The following is a 26,483-nucleotide window of genomic DNA, read 5'->3' as shown; positions in this document are numbered from 1 at the left end:
ATCCGAAATTCGCATTCAGTCTGCCGTAATCCTAAGAGCGTATAGAAGCCAAGTGATGACGGTGCTTTGAGCGCTCGCACATAATTACGTGTGATGAGACGGAAGCCGGCGAATTTCGAGACTGGAGGACCCTGAACGCATCTTTCGAGAATTGAATTCACGCTTAAATTCGCAAGATGTCAAACTCGAGGCATATGACAATTATTTAAGTCTTTAAAAAATATAAATCACTTCAAATTCTTATGTCGCATGACTTATTTTCCATTCATCCATTTATCTAATATAAAATTTCATGTCACATTTTTAAAAAATATATATAATTTGTATAAATTTTTCATTATTCTGATATCTAAAACGCGATTTAAAGTGTAAAGCTATTTAATGCACCCCCTCGAGAAGCGATTAATGTTTGCACGAGACGAGACCACCATCGCCGAGCTAATAGCGCATAGACACAACCATAATAATCTTTCAATAATTGCTAATCGATTGCCTGTAATCTACGATCATTCACGGAACAGTATCAATAGAGGGAGGGAATGCAATGTCATTGCCATAAGGCTGGGCGCGCGCTATTGATAAATCTTCGACGACAGCTCGATTGAACGAAAATCACGTCAGCGTCACACACAGCCCCATGATAGGAGGGTATTAACGCGTTCCATAACGTTATTCATTTATCAACTATTCATATCCAGAGCTTGAGAAACGCGCTCACACGTGTCTACACGTCATATTTCACATATGCGTGAAATTGTTAATCGCCCTAGTTATTAGTCATCTTTCAGTTGCAATTCTAAATATGTCATTCAAGCGAATGGGAACGCTTTAATAATTTTCGGCGAAAGATATAAAAAAAACATGGGTCTTACGTTATTATTTTCAGTTCCGATTGTTTCAACAAGCGATATTAGTTATTTTGACAATTTGGCGATCGATATACGCTTATTGGAATTTCCAGCCATTCCATATCATACAGAACAGAATGTATGAAACAGCGGTTCTCTCGCAGCGAGAGGCGCGGCGAGCCGCTGATTAGCAGAAGTCAAGCTGCGGATTAATAGCGTTTACCGATCCGCATTAGTTACGGTTAGTACATTTCAACGCGGTGCCTTGAAATTAGGCACGTACGATAATTAGACGCCGAGCTGCCGCTATTCCATCGCAGAGACCATACGCGCTGTGTGGAGGATAATTCGTATGGTCAATAGTTACCCTTGCGCTGCAGTATCGGTTAAGATATTTAATCGATCATTACCCGCATAAATGGAAAACTCTGCCTCGCAAACGCGATCTAATATTGTTGATTATTTTCCATCGATAAATTATGCAAACGCTCGTTAATATTATTTTGGTTGAAATTTCACAAGACATAGGATATTAATTTAATATCTATTTGATCTCTTATTTGACGCGAAATAAATTATACATTTAGTATTATGAGACGATAGCTCATGAGCTTGACAAAATTATTTTAAAAAAATAAGAAATATAAAACATTTAATGTATAATGTTTATCTACATTTGACAAAAGCTATTCTTAGGATATTTAGAAAGTAAAGAATTTTTAAGAAAGTAAAATACACAAAATGTATTTCGAGACAAGCATATATTGGGATAGACAGGACATAAAATTACAAATTACTTAAAAATTAAAAAAAATTTTCAATTATAAATTATAGATTGTGTGAAATAGACTCAGGACGCGCGTACCACGCTGTATGTAAATTATTTTGTCTAGACAGAAAAGATCCGCACAATCGATCGTGAGCAATTTGTTTCGGGGACCGTGCCAACATCCGGGTGTTCGCGAAAAACGAAGAGAGATCTTGGTTCCGTTGCCGTGGCGCGGAAGTGGATAACGACCCCGCGGTGGAAAAAACTTTTAAAGTAAATATCGTAAAAATTCATTTCCTGCCAGCAATACGTTTCTATTCGTTTCCCTCGCTCCCGCATCCTCCTCCTCCTCCTTCTCCCTCTCGTCGCTCGTTTTTTGCTTCTTTCTGCTCGCACGTTTCCCGCCTTTGCACGCTCGAATACAATAATCCTGGTATGGAAGTTCTCGTATTTGCGAGCATTAGGGTGGTTCGAAGGGAAAGGGGACGAAAAGTGTCGGAGGAGGGACGGGGTTAGCTCGGGAAAGAGGCAGGTATACAGGTGTTAGCATATATCGTTTAAGCATGCCGTGTTCTTTACGGTGAAATTAAAACAAGCGAGACCCCGGCACGTGAATAGAGAACGGTTAACGCGGGATATTCGTCGAACACAAATCAGTCCCGTAGAGCTTAACCCGTAAACCCGATCGAGTCATATTTTATATCTCCAACGGGCAATCAAAGTATTATCCGCAAATATTTTTCCTCGAGATATATAAATGGACGCGCAAGCACCGATTGCGTAAAGAATTTTTCGCGAAATTTCCCGACAACCCCTCTCCCCCGCGGTACAATGGCTCTCGTCAACACATTTTTCAAGAAACGACGACAAACGCCCCGGCCTGAAAAATGTCTCCTGTCTGATATTGGCGGAACTTTTCCGATTCGCCATTGGCAATGTAAACTCGCCTCTACGTGCATTATGCATGCCAGGAAATAGAACGAGTAGGGAACGCGACCTAACACACGTACGCGCGTGTATATCGACCTGCAAATGTGTCGGGGGTGGCTCAGCCGGGGCCCGGAATTCGGATAATCATGTTACAGTGAACGAGTTGTAAAATTCATGCCTCGTAAATACGAAATTTCCATTGACAATGGAGAAATGGCCCGATCCCGATAGCCGCTGGCCCTCTTTTTTCCTCTCGCCATAGTGTGTGACGAGTTTTGAAAATGATACATTCGTATTTTGCACTTTCTAATCGTATTTGATGAGAGAAAAAAAAGAAAATATATATATATTTTTTTTTATTTTGTATTTTGAATTTATTAAAACGCGATGAAAAGAAGCTATCTTATTCTGGATACAATGTTATTTCATGAGATGATTTATAATATATTACACAGCTTTATATCGTTTACAGACATTTGTTAATTTATAATAAATATTTTTGTTGCTGTACTCTTGTCCTCCTTCCCTGCTACTACAAACTGTTATCAACGAGCGAGATTATCTGCGATAATAATTGCACGTTCGTGATTTCACAATTAATTCGTCTCCGATGACTATAATTCAAGATTTGCCACGCTCGTCACGCATGTCTTGTCATTATGACATCGATGACAACATATAGTAATCGCCAATACCACGTTTGTACGATCTGGTTAATGTTGATTGACGCCCTATGTACGCATACGGAGGATGCTCCTCATCGTATGCACACAGAGGAAGTATCGGAACCGGGGGATGCACCGAGCCATAATTAAACCAACACGTACCATGACTGTTTGCCTTCGCATGGGAGGACAGCCTATGCGTAGTGTTATAAATGCAACTAATCAAATCTACGGAGACTAAAGGGAAATTTGATTTTCAAACGTGCGTGGAATACGTTCTTGGAAATATTTTCTAGGAATTCGGCTCTCGTGCAAATAAAAGCGATTATTTTGCAAGATCTTAATGATAAGAGATAATGATCTTGCGTACTTTATAATAAAGTGACACAATGCTTTTCTACAGCCAACACTGTGTGCACTCGATGATAATCTTCTTCATAGATAAATTCTTACGAAGCAAAACTTTTTCGATGGTATCTTATTTTCAAAGAAACAAAAGAGAGATTGGAAGGCCGTCGTAGACTCGTCGAGAAGACGAAATACACCACTTGCCCGACAGACAAAGAACCCGTTTCTTCATAGCTCCGACATTACTACTTGGAGAGGAGGGACTACGTAACGCCGTGCGCAGACCCAGGATCCAAACGAGGAATCTGAAATTCTCCGTCTTATCCCTCCCCTTCCTCATCCGGTCTGTCTCGCGATGCGGGAGACGGGCGGGTCGAAAGTCAATAATCTTCAAGTAATCCGTCTTTCCGGCGAAAGCTATTTTCATTGTACTCCAGATTCGTGGCGCGAGTCACGGTTAGAGGACACGGGGAATAAGGGGGAAGGGCTAAAGGGAGAAGGATAAGAGAGGGGAGAAGTACGGTGCGTTAATCAACTAAAAGCCGGTAGTCTGGGTTTACACACCGCGTCTCAATAGCCACTATCGTCTACCTCGCATACCGATAACTCCGTCCGGAGAGACGACGAGATGCATACATAAGCGCGCGCGTGCAGGCCACATTCTGTAATCAGCCCCCGCGTCCGTTGAGCGATAGCCCATATTTACTTATTGCGTGCCATCGATCATTCAAGATTCCAGACGATAGGGCAGTTGCGTGTCGCGACGAGATTCAAAGTTACATCAGTTACGCAGAGATACAGAGGGACATTTGACAGTTGTAATTGTAACTTAGCGTCGTCTCTTATGATATAATCTTGCTAAAAATTGTAATAATTTATATAAAATTATAATAATTTAGAATTATATAAGATAACACACGAGCACGTTTTGAAGATAACGTCGTACGCAACAATTTCCATCATATAGAACACGCGAATAATCGTAAAATACAGATATAATGTCGACGTTCATGTGCATCTATGAAGCCGAGAACGCAGGATGCAAGTATCAGCTATAGTTCAATATCACGAGTAGAGATTGGCATGTTTGCAGTATTTTATAAAAATCGCTGTCCTCACGAATATTCTAAATGTGAATTATCGTTCTCATATCATTCGCACAAGCATTTCCCTAAAGCGAAATAACACAAAATTATAATTATATCGATTGTTTTGCGAATATATAGTCTTTTGCGAATATATACTTATTTTAATTATTTAACTCAAGCAGCGTTTTTAAATTATTTATATATATATATACACAACGAAATTATCTCATCGTCCTATGTCTGACTTAATCTATACTTAATTCCTTGAATGCGTAATGAATATAATTTACAGTGTATCTTATACATACATATTGTATATATTATATAGATATAAAGAATTTCGCCTAATTATTTTCGTGCAACGAAATTATCTCATTATTTCGTCCTATGTCTGACTTAATCTAAACTTACTTAACTCCTTGAATGCGTAATGAGTATAATTTACAGTTTATCTTATACTTTTATATATATATTTTATATATATATATATAAAAGTATAAGATAAATTATACTCATTACGCATTCAAGGAGTTAAGTATAGATAAAGTCAGACATACGACGAAATGATGAGATAATTTCGTTGTACGAAAATAATTAGGCGAAATTCTTTATATCTATATTATATATATACATATATATATATATATATATATATAAAAGTATAAGATACACTGGAAATTTTACTCATTACGCATTCAAGGAGTTAAGTGTAGATTAAGTCAGACATAGGATGAAATGATGAGATAATTTCATGCACGAAAATAATTAGGCGAAATTCTTTATATATATATAATATATACAATATGTATGTATAAGATACACTGTAAATTATACTCATTACGCATTCAAGGAGTGAAGTCTAGATTAAGTCAGCCATACGACGAAATGATGAGATAATTTCGTTGCACGAAAATAATTAGGTGAATTTCTTTATATCTATATAATATATATTATATCTATATAATATATATTGTATCTATATATATATTTAATTATCTATAATTATTTTCGTGCAATGAAATTATCTCATAATTTCATCCTATGTCTGACTTAATCTAGACTTAACTCCTTGAATGCGTAATGAGTATAATTTACAGTGTATCTTATACTTATATATATACACTAGCGGATCCTGATGTCGATAGCTCTTTAATGTTTATTTTTCTTTATTTATATTTTTTAAACAAATTCAGCAAAACTGTTTCTTTTAATTTGCAAGGGGGGGGGGTTAACCCCAAAACCCCCAGGATCCGCCAGTGTATATATATATATTTATGATTTTTATAATATTTATAATATTATATCTATAATTTTTTATATCTATATTTGTTATAAGACATTATGTTATATTTTATTATTGCTGCAAGAATAATTAAAATATTGTATAAATAAAAATATTTAAACAAATATAAGTTTTTTGTGCTTGTTTTCAATATGTTGATATTCATTGATTGTAATAAAATTGTACCAATTTCAGAAATAAAGTAGCATTATTAAATAAATATAATAGATTATTATTTTCATTTATAATTATTTTAACATATTCAAAAATTTCTTATAATCTTTATTAATTAGTTTCGCTTATTTTTCTTTTTTTCACGTTTTGATGGTTTGACGGAACTAATCTTAGATAATTCAAAAATATACTGTACGAGAATTATCAGGTTTTAAAATTCGCGTCTATTATAATATTTGGGATTGTGCTCTATATGTGATCTTTCTTTGATCGATGGGGTTATCAGCTCAGAATCAGCAACTAATTATAACTAAAAATTAAGATATAATAAGCCGTCTAAAATCAGACTAGTGGAATAAAAATCTTATAGGGATCTGATATTTCCTTAAAAATATTTTACAATATAATAAAAAACTAATTGAGTAACTCAAAAATTTTTATATTATTTTTAAATGATAAACTTTTCATATACAATTCTCCAAAAAAATTTTATAAGATAAATCGTAAATGTTATAATTGGCTTTAGTGCACGTATAAATGTGCATTATTAATTTCGCTGCGGTATCAGTCGTTCGCAGTTGATGGAAAAAAATGAATAAAAAAATTACTGAACAAGCGTTAAGCGATAATCGACTTTCGGTGAAACAGTTACGACCTGTCGCATTCACAAAGGAGCGTGTAAATGCGCCGGACGAGGAATAGTTACGATTGCAAAGCGCAACGATACAGAAGATACGATCCCGGCCGGATGTCTATGTAGAAAAAGAGAAGCGACGTATCAAGGTGGAAACACGACGGCAGGCGAGGAGCGAAGGGAAAACATTGTGCTCACTGCCGTAACTTCGCGTCACGGTCGGTGAGCTTCATCGATCACCGGCCAACTCAATTTGTCTCCATTGATACCAATCTGCTGAGCAAGCTCGGCCACTCTGTATACCTCCCCCCTCCTCTCTCTCTTTCTATCCATCTTTCCTTTTCTCTCCTTCATCGGCTAATATCTTGCTCTATCACGGAAGAATGTGCTAAAAAAACGGATGGATGTTGCGACCCCATGACATAATGCACGCGAGGAAGCATATCAATGAATCGTTTTACTTGAGGGGTTCACTGTATACAGGTGTTTGCTAGCGGCTTTTCTAAATTATATGTATAATTGTATTGCATCACCATAATTTGGATCACCAACCACTTCAAAAATGCATTTGGCTACAATTCTTTTGGAGAAATAAATTGCTACTTTGTAACATTATTGTATACATAGTATAAATGATTGTAGAAGAAACAAATTTTGATTGAAATAGCAAAACAAAGTTTGCATAGAAATGAACAATTTCCGTTTTCCGCGTGACTGCGCGCAATCTTAAACGCGCGAGCTCGCGAATAGTTTCTCACGAAAGTTACGCGTGTAATAATTTTGCTCGCACAGCTGATAGTGAATGATTAAATTGCGCGAATGTCGTGGAGTTAATCGACCGCAGCTACTATATACGGGGGGTTAACTCTAACACGGAGACGAGAGGTGGAAACATCGCGATATAATCAATAGAATTAAACTATCCCCCGCCAGGCAAATCCGCCGATTCCTGGCGACGGTTCGGCCTGAAAAGTCCCGTCGTCTCTCCTCCAAGAGTTCTTAGTAGACACCTTAGACCGATAAAACAGCCGAGTTCGCACCACGGGAATATAGGGTGGATGTGTGTTAGATGTGGGTATACCTATCTACGTGCGTTATACATATAGAAGCGTAAGAGAAGTCGACGAGAGCGCAACGAGAGACCTCGAGAGCGGACGAGCCGTGAGACGCGAGGGGGATGAAAGCGGAAAGTGAAGCGGAGACGTGGGCGCCAGAGAACCGGTGTACAGACACGGTACGAAACGGGTTTCTATCAAATTATAAGTTGTCACACGGATGACGACGCAGCGCAGCCGAGCCGAGCTGACTCCGGGCTTAGCTTTCCCAGTTAACGCCGCCGCCAATCAGACCTGCCCCCCAATCTCCTCCCTTTTCATCCTTTCGTCCTGCAACTCTAACTCGCGCGGTGCAACTCTCTCTCTCTGTTGGTTCTCGCTCTTTCTCTTTCTCTCTGCTCCACTCTTTATCTTTATCCATCTATCATCCGTCTCTATGTCCGTCCTTTTTTATTTCTCTCGCGTTATCCTCCTTCACTTTCGACTCATCGTTCTTCTCTCTCCCTTTTCCTACCCCTTTTTCCACCGTTCGTTCCCTTTATTGCGCTTCGACGTACCCCTCACCATGGTACCGTGGTCTTTCCGCTTCTTGAGCGCTCGCATGGAAGGAAGCAAGAAACTCCGGCTCTCGTAGGCACTTCGCAGCTGGCAGGCTCGGCATTTGCATGCGAGGAATTTATAATTGGGCAATGTTTATCTTATACCGGTAGAACTACACCGCCACGTCGCGCATTGCCGCGCTGTAACTACGGCAAACTGGAGAGAAGATAGCCTCAACCCAAGGCTGGCTCGTTAGTCTGCCAATTAAATCGACACGCAAACGAAGCAGTGACTTTCCCACAAATGAAAGAAGTCCATAAACTGTATAGTTTCCTGTATTACTATACCGTATGGGATAAATTGCACAGCTTGATCGTCCTGATTATTATTTTCACCTAAGAGATAGGTTTTTGAAATCTTCGAAAAAATAATTATGAAAGGGCTATTTAAAAAATTTTAATTTGTATAATTTTATCAATTATATTGTGTACGTTATTCTAATTTTTATAATAATTCTATAGAATATTTTTCAATATTACGAGAAGACTCGAAATTAATTATTTTCAATGCAAAAATTGAGTGTTATATTTTAAAAGTCATACATAGATTGTACGGTCTGGATTAAAAGTCTCTCAAAAATAGGTCGCTCAATATTAAACAGAGCCAAAGAGACCAAAGCAAGGGAGAAAAGGCTTTAAAGATTATTATTCCCTGGATCTATCGACTGCCAAAAGTATTTCAGTCTGTATTCCAGGCTGAAAATTCGAGCGCGAGTGCCATTGCGATTTGGCAGTTCCTCCGTTTCTGCGTCGGGGGTGAAAAGATATCGCGATATTATACGATGATAATGGGGACCGCTCAATAACATCGCGAAGAGTAATAGCAGCGGCATTGTGCTTAATGGCTAGGGTATTCCACGGAGGGAATCGAAGCTACGGTTTATCGTAGCCAGGGTAGGCGTTAGGGTTCCACAGTGACGGATAGTCGTGTCGAGTCGGCCCTACAGGTTACTCTTCCGCTCCGCGAAGTAACGCCGAGAATGAGAATAAGATATAATGAGTCAAATTAATAGCGGAGAAGACTCTCTTGTGCCTATAGATTTTTATAAAGAATCACGCGGGAGGCAAACAAAAATATTGAGAGTATGAAACGCAATCTTTAATATAATAATTGTTCGCAAAGTAATTATCATGTAAAATTCCAATTCTGAATAATACAAAGCTATAGGCTTATATAATATTTCGTAATATGTTTCGTATAAATCTTTTTATATTTTTATTTTATTTAATAACAAGGTGCATATTTGATTTTTTTATTTTATCTATATTACTTATATGACTTTTTATTAATTACTTTTTTTCATAACACACATTGTTATAATTTCCGATATGCATTATATTAAACTCATATCTGGGAATTGTTTTATTTAATATGTAAAAAAAAGAAAAAGAAAGAGAGAGGAAGAGAGAGAGAGAACGATAAAGGATATCGAAAAAAAATTAACAGGTATAGGGAAGGCGTTCGAGTGCCATTACAGCATGTTTGAGTGTAAAAAAGGCACAAAAGATCAAGAACGAAGAGAGGGTGACAAGCGTATCTAAGAGGTGTGACTCAGTGCCTTTAATGCTTCGGCATTTCAAAACAAATATCCTCGCTGCTTCTCCTTCGCGAGGACGTTCATTGGTACACATTTCTCCGTCTTGCGCATCATCACGAATTCTGCGCTCGAATAATTTCCAACGGATTTCCATAAGAGCTTACTCGCGATTTATTATAAACGCATTATGCTCCCTGGTGATGGCCCTTTTTATACCCTAACCCTAAAGCATTGGCACCCTCCCCATGGCGAAAGAGGAGCCACGCAAGATTCACGTTCCCATCCTTTCAAAGAGGATTTCTTTTCGAACTTACGTCCCCTGGATGAGTTCGAGCCCCTACAAACGGGAGTTGAGTTCCTTCACGACAGATCTGTGAACGTATTTATGCCGGATAATCACTCAAGAGAGGGTCTTTCTAAGCGTCGTAGATTAATGACTGTATATGAAAACACCGTAAGAGCAGTCCTTGCAAATACATAATACATTATTATGGCCTACATGCTTTAGAATCTGTACAACAGCGTGTCAATAGAATATAAAATATAATTATTTTATATTAGCATCAAAAAATATTGATGAAATGTTAAAATGTATTTTGGAGAGGGAAATCATTTTCATTATATTAAAATGTTTTCATAATTTGGCATGCGAGAATTAGAAAAATATCATGTAGATTATATTCAGATTTTTCATATTTAAAATTTTTGACAATTATTACCAATATTAATTGGAACGTCGAGTAAGTGTTTATTTAATTTTTTCGCAGACTAACATTTTTGAAAAATTTTATCGAAATAATTTATACCTGTAAAAAATTATTAGAATTGTTAAGTTTAAATATAAAGTCAAAGTCAAAATTTAGAATGTATTTAAAGCAGATTACATTCGAAATCAACATCGAAATAAAAAATTTGAATACCTTATAATTTTTTATATCGATGTCATTGAATTTAAATATAAAAAAGTTAAATCTTTATAAAATTTAAAACAGCAGATTTAATATAACAAACTAAAAAAATTAATTTTTTTGTGAAAGAGAAAATTAATTTTATTATATTAAAATACTTTCACAGTTTGATATACAAGAATTAGATAAAATTATTATGTGAAATAAAGTAAATTATATATATACATAAATTCAAATTCTTTATAAATTACAAGTAAATTTTCTCCATAAAATCGAACAATTTATTAAAGGTTTTATAATTTTTAGATAAATATTTAACATTTTTCTATCTAATTTGCACACTTTTGTTCGAGCTGTCAAATAATAATTTTTATAAGATTTATAATTTTTTCAACTTTTTGTGATGTGCACGTGTGTACTCTTTGATAAAAAAAAAATTAAAATTCGCCAGCAATTTCGTTCGAGCAATAATGCAAGCCGATAATTTATCCCATTCTCGTACGGTCGGTCCATCGATCGATCAATCGCTGACGGTGCGGATCACGTATCCTCGTTGACGTCAAATACTGCGGCATTCCGCGTCCGTCGATCGCGGAGACGCGGCGCGTCGCGACGCGCTTAAGAGTTACAAGTTGCAAGCTAATGTTTGCAATTTACCCAGGCGTGTGGTGGATCTCGCCGGCGAGCAAACTGGGTGGCCGATGCGGAAGGGTTCCTAAAGCCATCCCCAGGAAACACGGTGAGCGCTCTCTCCAGCCACCGCCGCCGCCACTCTAGCAGTAGCAGCAACGGCAGCGATAACGGATAGCGCAGAGCGTACTGTAGCAGCACCAACCAGCGCGCCGCATCAAGTATCACTCTATTTACCCGTCAAATATTTGTGCTTTTACCGGGGAGCGCCGTATCCGAAGCCCCTCTTCTCTCTCCCCTCCTCCCTCTTTCTCTCTCTCCCGCTATCGTCCTTCCTCTTAGCTATCCACTCTATCCTCTAGTGCCACTTTGTATACAGCGAACACTGCCGGCTGAATTTCCCTAACGAAAACTTGCCGAAAATTTGCAATTCGTAAAGAGTGCGGGGCAACGGACCCTTATACTTGCCGCTCGGTCGTGGATGGTGAGGCAACCAAGACAAAGTCGAAATAACGACTTCGTTTTAATGTCGAATCGCTATGAAACCGAGTGAGCGTTCGTTGGATATTAGGAAGATATTTTTAGAGAGAGGAAAAATTTTCGAAACTTTTCTCGAACTTCTTTAGTCTTATTTTAATTTTTTGCGATTTTAGATACATGTGTGTTCTCAGGTACAACGTTGAATATTCGAAGATGGAGTTAAATATATTTAGTTTAGGCGATTAGTTAGGCGATAAATAATACCATATGAGAGCTATCATATATCTATAGTTCCCTCATGCATTTTTCAAGCAATAAAAAAAATGTAATATTTATCTTATTATACCCTATTTTTTTATAATTTTTATTTGTAGCTCTGTCTTCTCCGGTAATATTTTATTTAAATCTAGAAGAGACATTCACAACAAATTAGTTTAAGTCGATCGATCAAAATGTATAGGAATGTGAGAGCGACCGCGTTTCTGTATCTGGAATAAACGGCGCAAATAGAACAAAGGACTCGTAACATGTGCCAAAAATAAGGATTCTCTTTAGAAGAAAGGGAGGACGACGATGGCAAGCATCAGAGTAGTGCCCGTAGGCTAGTCACGAATGTGAACGCACGAGCAGGTACGTCCTTCTTTCTTCTTCTTCTTCCTTCGCCTCTCCACCGTTCTCTTCGGTTTTGGCCTCCCCGAGCCAGCCACTCCCGGGAATCCTAATATCTACGTTTGACGTCATGCCAAATACTTATCCTTACTCGTCTGGAATAAGGCAGCGGGCAAGACGCCGCAATAGGCGACGGCTAGCAAACGGACGATCGGAAGAGGAAGGAAAAAGAGGACGTCCAGAATCTCCCTCTGACGACGTATTGTACCTTTCTGATGCGTGACCCGCTCGACCGAGAACGAGAAATAGTCGTCATTAAACATCCGACGTATAATAACCATAATTCCGACTTTCGACTCGAATTCATCGAAGGTAAGTCGTGCGAGTATTCCGCCGATTCTATTGCCGAATTTAAAATCAAGAAGGCACAGAGATTGCGCACGTAATGTCCATTGTAGTTGTAACGATAACGAAAAATCACTACGTAGCCTCGATACGTCGACGCGATATAAAATTCTCGATGTAACAATTTTAGTTAGAATTCCCGTTCATTATTGCAACGTCGTTCGCAGTTGCGTCAGGAGAAAATTGATCGAGTCGAAAATTTCAATGGAATTTCGATGGTGCTGCGCGACGCGTTCGAGTTCTCGAGCGCGTTACTTTTCGATGAGAAACACACCCCTTGGTAAAATCGACGAAGTTTGCACCTCCCGAATTCAGAGTCCGGTCGAATGATTGCGATGGAAATCGTCGGAATTATCGACAGCCGGGTTATAGTACATATACGGACACGCAGGATGCGGACTGTCCGATTTGAATACATAACTGGCCAGATATAAACGAGCCTATGAATAAAATTTAAATTCCAATCACGGTGACCGAACAATGCAACAATATCCGCGATCGCGCGGTAGCAATTGTGTCATATAACGCAACGAGAGAATCTAAATTCTAAAAGTCGTCTAGAAAACTACTTGCAAGCATCTACCTAAGGTGAATCTCAAATGTGACAATCTTGATTAATGATGACCATTGTCGCATGGTTAATAATGCAGCAACTATATTTTTTTCAAGGCACAATACAGATGATATAAAACACTTCTTATAGATATTCATATTTTTCCATATATGTATATGTATGTATTTTTTAAGAAAAAGATTTCTTACATAGATAAAAAAGAATATATACCAAATGTGTAAAAATATTTACATATATGCGAAAATTTTTTTAAATATCTATTGATCAAAATACACTTATAATACATGTATGTATATTACAAAAAAGATAGGAGACTGTTGCAAAATAGTTCGCTTGTATATAAGCTCTTAGTGGAATATAGATTTTTAATATTTTATATACATGACACACAAATTTTTTTTCCGTCCGTACTTAATTATCGAGAAGAAAAGTTAATTGACAAATTTGACAAATTTTATCAGTCGACAAACGCGCAGTCGGAAATCTCGTAACGAAAGGCAAACGCGTCATAATTGCCACGTAATTATGCGCATTTTAATTTGCAAGCGGGCGTTTATACCATCGGTTTCCCGTCCCCTCCACCCCCTTTTTGCTCTCGATCTCTTATACACACGCGCACAAGTGAAATCCCAGCAAATTACAATCATGCCTGTTTGACGTGCGCGACGGTTTGATTTATTAATCACCGACTCGCTGCGGAACAGTCCCGAATATTTTCGCACCGTCGGAGAGTGCCGTAATTTTCTCCACCGACACATACGCGTTGTAATATTTATGTTCGAGTGCAGGCGTGCATTTTGTATTATCCCGACCCTCTCACTGTTCTCTCCCTTTTCCCTCGATCCCTTCGCGGATTTCGACGAAAGGGCGCGAACCGCGTTTAACGCGGAGGACGAACAGAAATGCGAGAGACGATCGATTAGGCAGCCTTTATCTTTATCAGCAAGTTTATGCAAATTAACAGGATGCCCGAAAACGCGCCGTTTGTCCATTTCAACGAAGTGACGCATAGACGGAGAGAACGGAAAAGGAAAATCGGGATGGATCGGTCCGGTAATTTTCACACCGGCTATTTTAATCGTGATTTCGCGTGTGCGTTTTTATTCCGCACCTTGGTATTGCCATCGCGTTGATTGGTACGAACGCGAAAACGATTGCGATTGGCAAAGTCGTCCTCGCATTGATGGTGCAACCCTCGTTAACGTCGACGCATTTCTATATATATATAATACATATATATATATATATATATATATATATATATATACACACATATATACAGAGAAAGAGAGAGACGTGCAACCTGCATGTAAATCGTGATAATGTCGAATGTATGTAACGTACCGTTGAATGACGCTAATGAGTAAATAATATGCGCACAATATTAACGTTCACAAACAACTTGGTTCGTTATGCTTTGTTTCCATCGGCACGAGCGCGGCGGAACGTTTAATTATTGATATTCGCTGTGATTCTGGTAAAATGAACGCCGCCGTTATACTCGTGCGTTTAACGAACGACTTATGCGCATTGCACCACACAGTCTATTTGCTCGAAACATTATCGAGTAATAGGATAATTGCTGAAACTCTATAAATTTATCACTCTGCGCTCGAGGCAGCGTATTTTTATTACCGCTTTACGATCAGTTCATTCGGATCTTTATCCTGTTAAATTTTTCTTCTAACGATATATAAAATGTGTCACAAATATCTCCCAAGTTTTATCTTATTTAGTCTCAAATCAATTTTTTAATTTTCAATCGAATAATTTAATAATTAAATATATATACGAGTTTACTTGTCGTCAATAAAATATTCGATTCGCTCTTTATAATTTTTTAGAATATGTTATCTCTTTTATATTATATAATATATATTATATGTAATATAATATATTATATATTATATATAATTTTATATTATGTAATATAATATATAATATAAATAATATATATATATATATTATATTATATATATTATAATATTTTATATAAAGAATATAATTTTTCTCGCATTATATCTCGCGCGCGCGTGCATGTCAAGTGCATTATTCAATTTACTTGAATAAGGCACCACGCTAACGAAATTACACACGCTAGTAGTCTGATTGTATTACGCCGCCCTGATTAACGGTCTTTGCTCCGATCCAAGGGGTTACAATGTAGCGCGATATATCAGCGTCCTGCAGAGTTTCATGGATCAACAACCGTGCTGGCGCTAGTACATTTTCGTAAATCGGAATGGATGCACATGACAAAGGATGTGTCTCGACGAGCTCATCGTCTTGGAAATTTCGATACATTGTTAGTTCTTTTAATCTTCGAAAGTGCCGTTCGATACGTTGTTACAATTATTTCTAAATAATGAGATAATAAACGCGAGAACAGTCAAAACATTGTAATTAGTCCTATTATTTGTGTAATAAATCTATTAATATTGATACTATTATTACACACTTTATTGCAATAAGTTCTAATATATATTTCATGATTGCATATAAAAATTTATAACACGTGCAATTTTTCGGAAGATATTATTTATACTGGACAGGGTATTTATAATTTAGATATCTCAAAAAGAGATTTATAATATTAAAAAAATTATTCTTTAGATTTCTTTTGAATGATTTCAGCTGAGCTATATTTAAAACATCAGAGGATGTAATATAGAATACTGTGGAACAAGCTGCGACACGTGGAAGATCCCAGATTTCGGCAAAATCGAGGGGGAGATCGTCGGAGGAAGGAAATCCGGATGGCGCGCGTGGGAGAGAAGTGACGATATAAACAACCGGCGCGGCGGAGTAAAAGTCGCATACGAAACTCGGAGTAACTTATCACTTTCCCTTAATCGGGATCAGCCGCGCGACGGAGTCGGCGATGTTCAAGTCTCGTCGCGTTAAATATTCAGAAGAAGTCTGCTTGCCGGTGTAAATCAGAGGGTCCAACCGCCCTCTGCCAACCCCTTTTTCGCGACGCATTGCTCCCATGCCACCGACTACGAAGTCAACAATCGTCCTTCCTCGTTCCCCGCCGTTGGACGGCCAATGAGATCCCCGAGAGAAGTATAAGTACAGAACAAAATGTGAATTCAAACGAACCAGAAAAACTGTGGAGTGCAATCAATAATTGATTGCACGGAGTCAATCCCGTATTAAAGAGTCCGTAGTTCTTTGAAACTCATAAATCATGGATGTAACACGGATATAACTTATATATTCTGACTTCTGATATCATAAATTATCTTTTATATTATATTTTTTATTGTTCTTTAGATTATATTATGTGTGTATTATATTAATAAAAAATAATATTTTATGTGTCATACGTTTACTGTTTTATTTTATTTATACCATATGCACATTGTTTTTTTTTTAAATAGGCTTTTCTCAATTCTAATTTCAGCTCAATTTTAATTTATTTCACTATGTCTTTAAACATACCATTTGTTATAATTATTTACTAATTATTTACTATAATCAAGTATGCATTTACAATCAACTATTTATTACAATCAATCGTCAAAAATGTAAATTTTTTTCATATTTATATACCTATATGTTATTTTATGTAACGTGAATTATACAGATTTTATAGAGAAATAATTTATCAAATATACATTCTATTAATAAAGATATACAATATAAATTTAAATATTAAGATTTCAACATTTGTCAACATATAATCAGTCATTAAAAGTAATATAAAATTGAATCTTATTTATAAATATATATAAATCTTTTTTATTAACAAAATAGCATTTTTATATAAACATGAAGATATATATTTAATTTTTATAATCAAGATATTTCTATATAAAAAGTATCGAAAAAAAATATTATATATTAATGCTATTTATAAAGCAGTTTTGATCATTGTTCGGCCTTTGTCTCATGACACTACGAGAACACAAATAAATTTCATAATTAGGAAATACTTCCGCTTGCTTTTGATTCCAGCGGATAATAACGCAAACGGCAGTAAATCAAGATGATCAATGTCACGCGGTGCATGCGAGGATTCCGAGGGAAGTAGGGTCGAGGGTGATGAACCCTCCAAGGAACGTAGGGGAGCGGATGGTGAACCGTTGGGGCTGAGACAGAGGAGACTTGCTATTACTATCAATTTGCATGCCTTCGGTCACTCGATCTGCCTTTATCGTCCTTTCATCTTGGCGATATACCGGAGGCTTATTTCCGCTCATATATTTCTCAGCCCCCAATAAGAGATCCGCAGTCATCCTTTCTCTTTCCATTTCCTTCTATTTCCTCTTAAGGACACTCTCGAGGAGAGTGCCAGATTGCACGAAATTCCTGTTCGACGGTACCATTTGTTGACGTCAATGATTTCAATAGAATCGACTCCAGAAATGAAAGAAATAAACTTATAAAATATTAATCCGTGTAAATATGTAAGAAAATATCAAAAAGAAAATGCATGTAAAATAAAAGAAAGATTTAATATCAATAAAATGTTTATTCTCTAAGAGAATATTAAATATTTTTAAATTTTAATAGTTGTTTATTTTGATGAATATTATTTTGAATTAACTAATAAAGCATTAATCTAATAATTTTGAAAAACTGATTTTGAACAAAAATACTATTGCAAATTTTTATTGATCGCTAATTTAAGTTTAGTAATTGAAAGTAACATATTTATTATAGTAATACATTTAACGAACTGATTGGTTGATTACTACAAAAATATCCGACATGACTTGGCTTCTTTCCCTATTTGCGTCTAAGAGCACTTCATTCTTCTTTCTCAATCTTTCTCTTTCTCCCCCTCCCTCTCTCTCTCTCCTCTCGAGAATTGCAAAATCATCATTTGATACCGAGGAATTCTCGCCTGAAACGAAACGAGGCGGAGAGTCGAATCGTTAGGAAACTTATGCAGGGCGAATCTCTTCTCTTTTTGAGTGCTGCGCTACGCGAGGAGGAACATGAAAAGGATCCTCCAACGAGTGTGGCCGCCTACCTCGCAATCAAAGGCACCGGGCAGTAAGAAGAAACTTGGCCGGTTGAAAAACAGCCAGGTAGGAGGAATCCACTCGACCCAAAAAGCATTTGACGAGGCCGTCGACAAAATATGAGCGCGAGTCCGGCACGAATATATGATGGAGAAATATCGGATCGTGTGCGTTTTTCTCTCGCTACAGACCGGACCAAACTTCACGAACCCGGTTCTTTTTTCATCCGTGCAGAGACGTAGACTTGAATCTCGCGATTGAAATCCGTACCGCAAACAAGTATTTCGCGAGCATAAATCGCAATTACTTTTCAACGTAATTTCGATCTCAAAATGAAATTCGATCGTTCAACTCGAAGAGTCGATCGATATTGTCTGTACCCTCGCGAGATCGTAGTTTCGAACTAACTGAGGAAGTTACGATGAGACGAGCTCTACCTCGAAGCACTCTATATAACAAAGTTATACGATTTATATCGCATCGTCGATAGCATAATAATTCCACTCGATGATTAAAGCGAAACTTTAATTACGCTCGACTTTAGGAGTTCCATTTTGCCACGTAGATGCGTGTGCATCAGTTTTAACGCATTATCGAGAGAACGCCGGTCAGCCATCCCATCGTTATCCGTCAACATACTTTTAGCGAGTGATGCGAAAATCGCCGCGGTCGGAACTTTTTTTATTAAATTTCCATCGCATTACTTAGTGTCCGACCATCATTATACTCGTCTACCCGTCCGCGACAGAAATGTCCGGGACCGGGTAGCGGGAATCATTCAAATTGTATTTATGAATTCTAAAGTTTTTCCGCCAAACCACACAGCACGCGCACGCGCGAACAGAGTCGGATGTAGGGAAACTTTAAATAAAATTCATTTGCGAGATTCGTGATCCGGCATTACCATAAATTTGCAAGCTACCAGGTGCGCGGACTTGAAATTTATTTCAACTTCAACTACCGGGACATTCCCTCTGAAGGATAAAGAGAGGAGAGAATCTCGGAATTTTATGCTGAATACACTTCTCAGATTCTTTACCGTTATAATCCTAATGATACCCGCAAATTGCGATGATTATAATGAGAACGTTGCTAGAAACCTTAAATTAAATTGTAGTATTTTTTATCAACTTTTATAATTACCATTCGTACTTCTCACAGTCGACACAAAACGGATAAAAATTCTGCATAAAGATGTCGTGTCTCCTTTGCATCTTAATTTTTTTTATCATTTAAAAGATAAAGCATATAAAATGTTAATGGCATTATCATGTGTCTTGCGTACTATAATAAATAAATATATATATATTTATACATTTTACATATTATATGATACGTTTCAATTCACAAGAATAAACACGCTAATTTATAATAATTTTTACTTGATAGTTTTAATTATTCAAATATATACTCTTGTTCATATATCTATATATTTTTTGCTTCTAATTCAAAATAATGAAAAATGTTATTTTACATTGCATCGATAGGCGGCAAAAGAGAGAGTGAAATCTCCTATAGCCGCGACAATACAACGGCGTATTCACTGTTATCCTTACGAGTAGTCTGATATACAGGCAGCCCCGGCGGTGTCCTACGGTGCTTTAACCATCCCCCAGGCGGCGGACCAATTGTCTCCCTCATAAATTACCGAGGCTCGTCGCCAAATTCTCCCTCTCCCCCTCTCTCTCTCTCTCTCTCTCTCTCTTTCTCTTTCTCTCTCTCTGGAATTCCTAGTCGTCGTACTTGAGCGCACGTGTGCGTGTACTTGAGGGCGAAAATACGAGGCGACGGCGTGCACGTGTGCATGAATTTACAAGGGCCCGGGGCAACGTAGACGACGGGGGCGCGACAAACACGCAATACACGCGTCGCGAGACAACGCGCCACCGTCCAGGATGTGACGTTTCTCGCCCGGAGAGGAGAGAATGTTTCGCTCCTCTCGGCCAACATCGCTATCGTTCTCCACGCACAAAGTGGCGAACCCACACGAGACTCATTTCTCGTACGAGGGACATGAAACGAAGACAGAGAAGACAGAGAGAGAAAAGGTCGAGAGGTCAGAAGAACCGTAGGGTTTAGGGTACAATGTCCTCGCGCGCCGGCAAAACGCTCGTCGTCCTGCGATATTACAACCGCAATGCGTAGGTATCTCTCCACCCACGGAGCATGCGCGCGACAGTGTATCGCATTGCTGCATCCGGCCTATACGATCCGAGAGGAAGACGAAGACGCAGGAAGAGACAGGGTGAGAGATGAAATCGAGGTGAGACAAAGCGGAACGGAAGGATTAGAGGAACGAAGAGGTTGGCGAACGGCCAAAGCGGCGAGAGAATGTTGCACAATCGTTGGCATATCATCCAATACGCGGACCGGATGTTAAACGCGAATGTTAAATCCGGTTCGGATCAGAAGAGGAGCCAGGATTCGATCGGAGTCGAAGATTGAGAAAAAAATTCTAACCGTGGAATTTTTTTCTCACGAATCCACTCTTTGCTATTTATTATATATTATATATATTTTTTTATATATTTTATTTATAAAAATGTTGATCCCCATTTTATGCTTAATATGTAAAATGGCAAAATTGGCGAATATATAATTATGCAACGGTAGTACTCGACATTATACCCCATGCAACGACGTCTTTTGGCGACAGGCATTTATTAAATGGACAAGTATTTCTCTGTCCCTCCTTCCACGCAACTATTAAACGCTTCGCTGCAGTTAGTTTATCTAGCTAAGGCTACCCTTACGCCTACTTGGCTCCTCAACGACGTCTCTCCTTGTTCTTCCCGTTCTTTTCCACCTCCTAGCGGAAGGTCGTTCCCCTAGCATTACGGGAGCGCAGATATTCGAATATGCCGGTATTAAGGTTCCGTGTACATAGTTAGCTCGCTAGTGTACACGCTATTGCACGCCCAACCAACGGGACAAGAAAACGAAGTCGCTGCGCGACGATGAAGCAGCGACAGCAACGACGGCAAGCAACGGGCGGCTTCGGCGCGCAGTGGTCCGAACGGATCGCAAGGGTTGCCGGGTAACTGTACGCAAGAGCTTCCAATTAACCCCCGCATTTAGACAGTTTGAGCACAATAACATAGCCCGAGGGTTCCTTGCACCGGCATACGAGCGACTTACAGCGAGAGCAAGTTGGGTAACATTGGGAAGATAGAGAGAAGGCGGGCCCACTTCGGCTCTCGCGCGCCGCCTCTCTTTCCTTCTTAATGCAGCTGCATTAATTAACCGTCCAAGTAAGGTAGTCCGGAATATTTCTCCACTATTCAGAGAGTAGTGGTAGAGCACTCTTGGCAATCCTGGAATATTTGGTAGCGAATTTTTACTGCATCTTCGAGAGAACTCGTACGGATTCGCAGTTATAAATTATATTTCTCTCTTTCTCTCTCTGTTAAATTTTATTAAATAATAGAAAGAAATAAAATTTAATAAAATCTTTTATATTCTTTTTTAAATTTAATAATGTTAAAGTATATTATATCGAGTAAATTATATCAAAAGAAATGAATAAATTTCCAACTGTGTATTTTAACAAATTTTCTAACATATATAATTAATCTAAAATAAATATTATAATAAATATTAATGTCAGAAAGAAAAAGAGAAAACATTAATACATCGTCATCTATCATTATCTAATTATTAATTTGTGAAAATCTTTAAATATTCATTTTTAAATTTGACACACGTGTATATCGTTCGTACGTGAAAAAAAAAACTTTCGGAATCGATTGGAGTCAGTACACCAACTTTAATCCTCGTCTACATCGATCGTATCTACCGATAGCACGAGTCGTTGCGACGTTTTAAGGGGTTTCGTATCTCTCATTTTCACTATCCGGCCCCGTCGCTCCTTCTGACTCTTTCTCCATTTCTTCCGGAGCACATCTCCGCTCTCGAAAACCACCCGCCGGCGGTTCGTCCTAACGTTCCCTCGGGTAAAGACAGCCGCGACCCTTGCCTCCTGACGGGGTCTTCGAGCCGCCATAAATGGTTTCATTCTCGATTCTCTACATCCCGATATAAAAATCTCTCCCTCGGATTCTCTCGTCAGCGCATCGCGCGGCGAAAAGGATGAACGAGAGAAAGTAGAGCAACAGCGCGCGATGAGAGAGAAGCGAGAGGAATCAGAAAAATGCAGGCATCTCCGGGGAAATTAACGTAATGAGGCAGTTCGATTCTTCGCGCAGCGATGAAGAGAGAGAGAGAGAGAGAGAGAAGCGGAAGAAAAGAATGGGGGTGAGAGAGAAAAAGAAGAGAAAGAGGTCTAGGCCGGAGAATGCTATCGTCTTCCGCAGTCGTTCGCCATCGCAAAGTTATTGGTTTCTTCGAGACGCTTACTTCCGTAATTCGTCGGATGAGATCGTCCGATGAGAGACCGAGTGTCTCGTTAAAATTAGAGTGGATCTTCGACAGAGAGAAGACTTCGCATTGATTACGGCGCGAGAGCTCGATATCGTTTTCCTTCATCGTCGCGACGATCGGCTTCTTTTCAACGCAACAACCGCGGTCCGGAAAAAAAACGATCGATTTTCGTTAATAAGTATCTTTCGAAAGGATCCAGCCTTGCGGCGATTTTCTGGTTACTTCCTGTAACAAGTACGATCAGAAAAATGAATTATTTTCGCGAAATTATAAATCGCGAAGTTTGTCCGTGGTTTTATACGATTGTATAAATTGAATTATTTGACGTGCATCAGCTCTTTTTCATTCCTTCGACATTGAATTGGAATTAATTTACCCCGGGATTAACGAAGAATCGTCATTACTATCCACTGTAACATTAACGGTACCGCTTCGACATCTATTTGGGAAGAAAAGAGTTGATATCTGCGATCGCCAGCAAAATCAATAGAAAAGTACAGCCGCGTTTGCAATCGCAGTATTATCGAGATAACTCGTAGGGAACGAATTAAATAAGCTGAATGAATGTTTAATTATAATTACCAAAATAAACTTAGGCCATTGTACAAGTTACAGTGCCGAAGTAGCTTTAACTTTCGGAATGGAAACTTTTATTCCCGTCGATCGAGAAGCGTTCGCGAGAAAGTTGAGAGCGGAGAGGAGATCGACGCATTCAATGAGAAAACTTATTTGCGAAGGAGCTAAGCGAAAGCTATATAGCGCGGGGCCTTTTCCTCTCGTCGAAATCGAACAATTACGTTAAAAAGACCGTTACCGAAAAATCACGATGCCTCATCGACATCGTTATTCGATTTCGTTCTCCGACTTTTCCGTCCGCGGACAATGGCACCACCACCGGTTCAAGGCACCACAATGCGAGGGTTGTCCACAATCCATTCAATTACATGACTCGAGATCGAGGCGCGCGGAATCTCATCCTTCATCGATGGATGCCCATTACGGGCAGAATCCTTTCTAAACGCCCGTTCTTCGCCCAACAAACAATGGGCCCCATTTTTGCGCATAATAACAATCCGGACTTTGCCTCGATCGATCAACAGACGCAGGAAAGAAAGTGCACAAATACGAGTTAACATGTATATGTATGTCTCATACTATCGTATACATAAGATCGTATATATGTATATTTCCCGGCCTCTCTCATCTTCCTGCTCGCGCGGATCTATCCCTTTTCTTTCATCCCATCCCCCTGTCCCTTCTCCCTTTTCTCCATTTTTTGTCCTTCCTTCCTCCGTCCCGGGCCGCCATTGCAGTTCAATTGTCCGCGAGAGGCGGGAGAAAGATTCTATTAAAAGTTGATGACGGGGACCGACGACGACGATGGATCCGGACTTGCGAGTTTTAATGCACTCGTTATAATCGGCCCTCTTACCGCGAAATGCCTAGCGAGCGCGCCTTCGTTCGTTATCCTTCACAGCGTTCGTTCCTACCCTTCCTCCCCTGTGCCAGCCTTCCATCCACCTTAGTAACTTTCCCCGTTCGTCCCCCGTATTTGTCCCGTGCCTTTTCGCGTGAGCGTCCTCGTAAATTGGGAAAATAATTTGCTGTTTTAAAAAGCGACTCCGGCTACCCTTCTCGAGAGCGGCTCTTTCTCTCTCTCCCTCTGCCCTCGGCTAGATGCGAATCCTCCTTTTTAAGTACATCAGTCTCGCGACGCCGGACATTCGCCTCGTTTTCGTCGTCAAACGTCGCTCCGCTTTTAGCGTAAGGCGTCATTTTCATCGCTCGTCTCGTCGGATAACTAATTTTCATAATCTTCGGCCGCGCGAGAAAGTCGCTCGAAAAAGAGAGAGAGAGAGAGAGGGAGAGAGAGAGAAAGAGACTTGTGCGGATGGCTCGTCTTTTTATCCGAGTTCTTAAAGTTTAATTAAATTTTAATTTATCAATATCCGTCCACGCAGCCTCCGACGAGAATGATGAGTTTATTCTTAATACTAATGGGATTCTCTTTCCATCATTTACATCGACGTGTTAATATTTCATCTTTTGATACATTTCTTACGAATTACACGATAAAAGAATTAAGTAATTCCGATTGATCAACAAGGGTTTATAACTACTTGCATCGACCATGTTTTTTCTTTTCCACTAATTGCGCGGACAAGAGCAACCTGAAGTAAAGAATCGTTAATCTGAAATTTATATTTAATTTATTCGGCCAATATAGGTACAATCCTATCACAAACACTTGATTTTACATAATACTTGGTTTTACATTCAGCACAAAGTGACGGAACTCGCTAATTGAAAAGCTTATCCGTATCTGATCTCGCGTATCTACTGAGTTATTACCGCTGTAAAAAAGTAGCGAATGAATTTTCAACTTGCACGGGACCAACAAGATCTCGAATCAAACAGGGGCAAGGCGCTCCTAGTTGCGAGGGGGAAAGAAGGGACGGGGGTTGCGCGAGCAGAACGGCTTAATAATACAATCTTGGCATCATTAGCCACGCGGTAATGGTGTGAACTTTTAATTAGTTGCGCAGTTCCATTCGGAAACACTTGCCCGAGCGGCGAATCCATTGTGTTTTTATTCATGACCCACGAGATAGGCAACACGGTCCTATCTTCTCTCCCTAAACCGTACTCGAGCCGTTTCTACTTCGCGTTAACCAGAAGCTCTTGGGCCCGGGAAGAGCAGAAAACTTTCTTCCGCTCCCTTGTATCAAAGAATTCTGTGAGAAAGAGATGTTACGTATTTGTCCATTAACACCCGTTGATCCCCTCCGACAATCGCTTCGATATCCTGACGACTTAATCAAGAAGTGAAAGATTTTTATTCAGGATCCATGATTGTTAAAAAGATTTATTGATGCACTAGAAAAATACGATACCAAGTAATATCACTATATATGTAATATTTTTTTTTAATGTAATATTAAAAAAAAATATATATATAAAATTTTTGTCATATTTTTTATGTAATATTTTTTTAAAAATAAATTTTTTTTAAAAAATTACATAAAAATATGTAATATTTTTTAAAAAAATATTACATTGAATAAATTTTTGATGTCATTTAATCGTAAAAAAATAATCTAGGACGCGATTTAATATTAGATGAGATGATAAATAATTTATTATTCAAGATAATGCTAAAACATCTTTTGCATCGAAATAAAATGAATATAAGACGAGAAATATATATTTTTTTTAATTTTTATTTTATTCCGAATTGATTTCATCTGAAAAAGGATATCCTAGCTAGAAGCTATAATTCCTTTCGGACATTAAGGCGCTTTATCCATAATCATTCGGCGAAGAAAATGCACATAAATATTCTCGTATTTGCGATGAAAAGAGTCGACACTTTAACGTGCCGGTCGTAAGCGATCGGTCAGAAGAGACAAGCGATACCCTGCGCAGATAATGGTGAAGATCCTTAAAAGGATTCGGTTTACTAATCCCTTCACGAGAGATCCCCGCCTATAAACTCAAACACTCTTTGCCTCAAACCCCACCGCGGGGTCATTCAATAGAACCGCCGGTATAAAACGGATTTGGATGGCTTTAATTACTCAGCTCTCGACCAGC

At 38.5% G+C, this 26,483-nt stretch overlaps 1 protein-coding gene across 2 annotated transcripts in view; it reads right to left on the bottom strand.

The window, feature by feature from the left end:
- Positions 1-26,483, bottom strand: part of Ten-m (teneurin transmembrane protein Ten-m) — an 856,961-nt gene that overhangs the window by 753,045 nt on the left and 77,433 nt on the right. The window lies entirely within an intron of this gene.

Source organism: Prenolepis imparis, unplaced genomic scaffold (genome assembly GCF_030444845.1).
Source record: "Prenolepis imparis isolate NDT839.2.m4 unplaced genomic scaffold, iyPreImpa1.0 SCAF_4, whole genome shotgun sequence".
Taxonomy (NCBI): Eukaryota; Metazoa; Arthropoda; class Insecta; order Hymenoptera; family Formicidae; genus Prenolepis; species Prenolepis imparis.
Note: the sequence above shows the minus strand (reverse complement) of the source record. Positions and strands in the feature narration are given on the sequence as shown.